The sequence below is a fragment of the Lolium rigidum genome, chromosome 4, assembly GCF_022539505.1.
Source record: "Lolium rigidum isolate FL_2022 chromosome 4, APGP_CSIRO_Lrig_0.1, whole genome shotgun sequence".
Taxonomy (NCBI): domain Eukaryota; kingdom Viridiplantae; phylum Streptophyta; class Magnoliopsida; order Poales; family Poaceae; genus Lolium; species Lolium rigidum.
Window position 1 is genome coordinate 177416826 of NC_061511.1, and position 5617 is coordinate 177422442.

Here is a 5617-nt window from a genome sequence, read left to right on the forward strand (position 1 = left end):
TGGGCTTGCAATTCTTCTGCCGTAGCAGCTGTGGTCATTGGTTCTGTACCATCCATGGCTCTTGTGGCTCTATCCCACGCTTCTTGTGGGAGTTGAACCCTTAGACGCGGTGTAGGCCCAACATATTTAGTGCCTAAACCTCGCCTGAGATCAGCGGGATCGACATATGGGTTTCCCGCATCGTCGAAAGCCTCTGATGTCTCCGGCTCTGCTCGACTTGTTTCTCCAATTGCATAGATCTGATGATATTTTGAACTTTGATATTTGTCAAGATTGGTGACACCATCATATAGATCGGTGAAGACCTCTCCCACAGCAATAGATCTGTCGATGAAGTTGAAGATGTCGATGATGTCTGAGTCGCTGCTTATATCAGAGTCCGCAGACGACTCGAAGGACATGTCGCCGAAGATCTTGGCGAGCTTTTCGCTTGCCATAGTGTTGATGAAACGTGGCGACGAAATTTCCTCTTCGCCTGACTCGATTGATGTCGTTGAGTCCGAAAAGTCGGGATCGACCGCTGATAATCCCGATGAGATCGGAACTTCGAGACGATACGATCCTTCCTTCTCGACACGGAAGTGGAACTTTCCGAACATCATCTCCATGGGCTCCTCCAGATACGCATATGCATCCAAACGGGAGGGTGGGTGAGGAATAAAATCAACTAGACCAGTTTCGATCCGTTTACCTCTATCCATCGCGTTGCTTGCTACCGACGAAGTTGACAATCTTGAACGTGCCATCGAGATCAGCTCCTTGTCTCCTCTAATTCCCACAGACGGTGCCAATTTACAAGGGATCAACTTGTCAATGCCTACGTACTGTAGACTAGGGTTTAGTTGGAAGTAGAGGGCAAGTAGATCTCGAAGGTTTCAGCCGAAAAGTACTCGACGATTAAGAAACTAGGGTTGTGTTAACAATGGATTCGATCCTCTCTTTGTCCCTCGACTCCCCCTTATATAGGAGGCGGAGCCAAGGATACCGTGTTACACAAGATTACAGATTCCGGGAGACCCTCTGAGTTCAACCCGTAAAGTTACAAGTCTATATTTCCTAATACAACTCTAACTTTCCTTAACACTAACTGGGCTTCCGAACTTCATATTCTTCGACTCGTGGGCCTCCAGTAAACCCTGGGTACCATCTTTGGCAGGCCCATTGGGGATGCCTATGTCAACGAGAGCCGGGGTTCCGAGACGTACTATCCCGTCGATTAGTGCACAACGAAGGATGGGATGAGGAAGATGATGGTGCCGGCGCGAGGTTCTGGAAGGAGGCAGTCTCATATGTGTCGTGTAGGCTAGGGTTTGCATCCGAGTTTATATAGTGGGGTTCGGGAAGGTTGTGGGGCGCAACCCACGCCCGAGTAGGCACAACCACAATGTAGAAAATTCGCAAAAAAATGGTTGCACTAATGGCATCCACTAGTGACTAGTAATTAATTTAACAATTAATTTCCTAAACAACAAAAAGATAAGCTTGGCTTAGCTAGATTCCTTCAACCCACCGTGTCATGACGAGGCGGGTGGTGGAGGAGGAGTGCACCAGGGCGCTCTCTCTCTTCTCACTTACTTACAAGGACTACAACAACCACCCCTATAAACGACCACATTTCTCTCAACTAGCAGTGTGGGGAAAAACTTTAGTCCCACCTCTTGCCATACATGAAATGGGCTAAAGATAATTTCAGAATTTGTATTGGGCTATGTGCTAAGGCCCGAGGCCAAATTCCAGTAATCCCCACAAAGTCTCATTGGCACATTGAATATCATTATTCTAGAACATTGTTTATATATTGGTGCATGGTGGAGACTTCTAAGTTGAACGTGTACCAAGAATTTTTATATTATACTAGTTTGGAACTTGAATGGTGGATTATGCCTTGAATTACAACTTTTCTGCGCACTAGCTTCACACAAATTCTAGACGATAATGGGCTACGCCGGAGCTGCCTCGCGTTGTGAAGCTTATCCGTCACACTCCTTGGCCCTTCATGAGTTTATTAGAGAGATCCAACCCTCACGGACTGCGACGTTTGACAATCAAACTCATATAGGTGTGTTCATCAGAAGATGTTCTGCAGGACAACATCTTTGCTTATTTAAGCCACGTAGAGCACATTAAGATAAATATCAACCTGCCATGCAGATTTGAGAGTATTGCATCTTCATGGAGAGGTAAATTCAATGTAGGATACTCTCCTCCTAGCTGACAAACAGCTTGTCTCACAACTCTTATTCACGGCATCTCCCATCACATAGAGTGGTTTACCACTATGGGTAACTCATAGTGTGGGTGTCAAACCCATATCACTCAATGCATTCTCAATCACATTGCGTGATAGACCCTTTGTGAAGGGATCTGCCGAGTTTCTAGACATTTGAATATAGTTCAACGGAATAACTTCGGAGTTTCTCATTTTGTAAACATATTTCAATGTTCTCTTCACAAGACTTGATGACTTCATAATAGCGGTTGTTGGCTTCTCAACCACACATATGTCCATCAAGAGCTGACGAAACCACTATGCTTTAATAGTGGTAGAAGTGTCTATTGCTGTGAGTTCTCCTTGCATTGTTGATCTCTTTAAGATGGTCTGCTTGAAAAACTTTCAGGAAACAACACCACCACCAAGTGTAATTAAATAACCACTCGTGACCTTAGTCTCATCAGAATCAGAAATTAAATCCAGTTTGAGTCACTATAATAGTCAAGTATCCTTGGATACCAAGTACAGTGATTACCATAGCTCGTAGTGCCTTTGAAATATCGCAAAACTTTATCAAGAGCATGCCAATGAACATCTGTAGGATTTAATACAAATTGACCGAGTTTCCTTATAGCAAAAGAGATGGCAGGCCTCGTGGCGTTGGCTAATTAAATAAGTGAGCCAATTATCTGAGAATGTCTCAATTGATCTCTAAGAATTCTTCTATTTTGAATTAGCACACCGGGATCATAAGGAGTTGGAGAAGACTTGAAGTTTCTATACCAAAAATGGCTCAATATGTTTTCCACATAATGGTACTAAAGCAATGTAATCCCACCATTGTCGTCCTTGAGAAGCTTTATGTTTAAGATTACATCAGCTACTCCTAAGACCTTCATCTCAAAACAATGAGATAGAAACTCTTGGACCTCCTTAATAAAAGATAGGCTGGTCCCAGATATCAATATGTCATCAACATAGAGACAAAGGATAACACGCTCGCCCCCACCATGGCAATAGTATACAGTACTTGTCAGCTTCATTTACAACAAAGCGAACTTCTCGTTCCACTACTTAGGTGCTTCCTTAAGACCATACAAAGACATCAACAACTTACACACCTTTCTTTTTTGACCATCTACTATGAATCCATTATGTTGGTCTATATAAATTTCCTCATCGATCTCTCCATTTAGGAAAGTTATCTTAATGTCCATTTTATAAACGAGAATACCATGTGCGGTAGACAAGGAAATATACTCGAATAGGGGTCAGTCGAGCTACAGGTGAGTATGCATCAAAGAAGTCTTCACCATATTTTTGGGTAGAACCCCTAGACACAAGTCGTGGCTTGTACTTTTTTTTTGCGAGATGGCTTGTACTTTTCAATAGTACCATAGAGTCTAAGATTTTGCTTGCAACACCAATTTACATCCTACAGGTTTGCATCCATAAGAATGATCATTAATCTCTTAAGTTACATTATCTAATATGGAAACCATCTTGCTACGAACAACTTCCTTCCAGTAGTCAGCATCCTGAGATGCATAGGGTTCTGAAAAAGAAGTGTGAGTGTGATCCACGAGGTACACAATGAAATCATCACCAAAGGATTTTGCAGTTCTCGGTCTCTTGCTCCTTTTAGGAGGTTCAATGTCGTCCTCCACAGGACTATCATATTGTTCTATCACAATGGTAGGTTCATAAATTATAACTAACTCTTGACTGGATGAACTAGGCATCTCCCGATTTGATCAGCTAGACGTGTCTTCCAAAGGAAAGATGCCCTCTCCAAGAAAGTCCCATCATTTGACTCCAGATTGTACCAACATGCTGATACGTACATTTTACATCATCAATATAGTGACTTATATGGTTAGTTATGAATGATACTTGCCATGATCCATCATTATTTATGCCTTTTTATTTGATTTATGGGACTTTCCTACAAAGTCCCCTCCACTGGTATTTAGTTTATGGGTGGCAGAAAACCTACTTTTTCGTATTTTGCTCTTTCAGGGACCTTCTGGACGCCTAACAATCAAACGAATATACCTGATCATTTTTTCACCAAGACAAAGAACGTGGGCCAAAGAAGCACGAGAGGGGGGCATGAGGGCCAAACGAGACCAGGTGGTGTGCCCCCTCAGCTGGGTGGACAACCTAGGCTCGTTTGGGCCTCAAGCATCATCTCGGCCCATCCTTTTTACAGACGACTCTATCTCGCTAGAGAACCCACGCCATATTTTTCCCAAGATTTGCAGAGGTGGTGTCGGAAGCGAAAGTTCTCTCCTACTCCGGGAGAGGGAAGATCCTACAGCACCGGAGCCTCCAGTGAGGGGGAAATTGACAACGTCGTCATCACCACACTACAAGAAAATCATCACGTAGAGACGTCTTTTATGTGACGCATTTATTTTCGTCTCTATATTGGTAGACCACCTCAACGTAGGGACGTTTCCTGAGACGTTCAACCTAGCGTCACAATTTTTTGTATCTAAGATAAAATTAGTATTTTTGCTAACTTCTAATTAATTGGAGACGAATCATGAGACGCTTTAGACTATGTCTTTATAACTCGTGGCGTGGAATTCCCTTTGGTAAGGGGAAAAATACTACTCCGCGGAGAGGGAAAATAGGAAAGCATAATATACGCACGTGAGATACAAAATTGACGGATATTTTCGTTTTGGCGCTAATATTTTTAGTTTTGCCGCTTATCAGAAAAGCCTTGGCGTTTTTATTTTGCAATAATCCCGAGTATATACTCCGCCCACCTTTCCCCATCGCCTCCATCTCTCCAGCCGCCGGCTCATCCAAGATCGAATCGGCCGGCCCGGTTCCTCCGCTCTGGTTTTTGTGCTCCGTCAGATCAATATCTTTTAGATGTTATATCAATCTAGGTCTGCCTACTGCAGGAAGCATCGCAATTGATCCCGTCTTTTATGTTTTGGGTTCATCGTGATCAATCCCCCTATTGAGGATCTTCGGTGGAACATGGATTTGATAGAAGTGCTCAATCAACTCGGTATGGAACCACCATTATCTTATTTATTTATTAACTCATATGCAATCTGTTGGTGCTAACTCCTTTCGTGCTACGGTTCTTGTAGTTGTTGAATTTTACCCGTCAAAAGTACTAATTCGTTTTGCGTATCAGTTTGGATAACCACTAGGCCCAGCTAATGTTACAGCAACGTGGACTGAACTGCATATGCCTCCCTTGGTGATTTTTTTTCTTTCTTTCATTCGATTCCTTCTGAAACAAATAAGTACTTTGTTCTCCATTTATTTTTGGATCTGTGCGTGTCACTTAGATTAGTACTAGTATAGATAGCATTCTTTTTGAGGGTAGTATAGATAGCTTTTGACATTGATACATGGATGTTTAATCACTCCTTCATT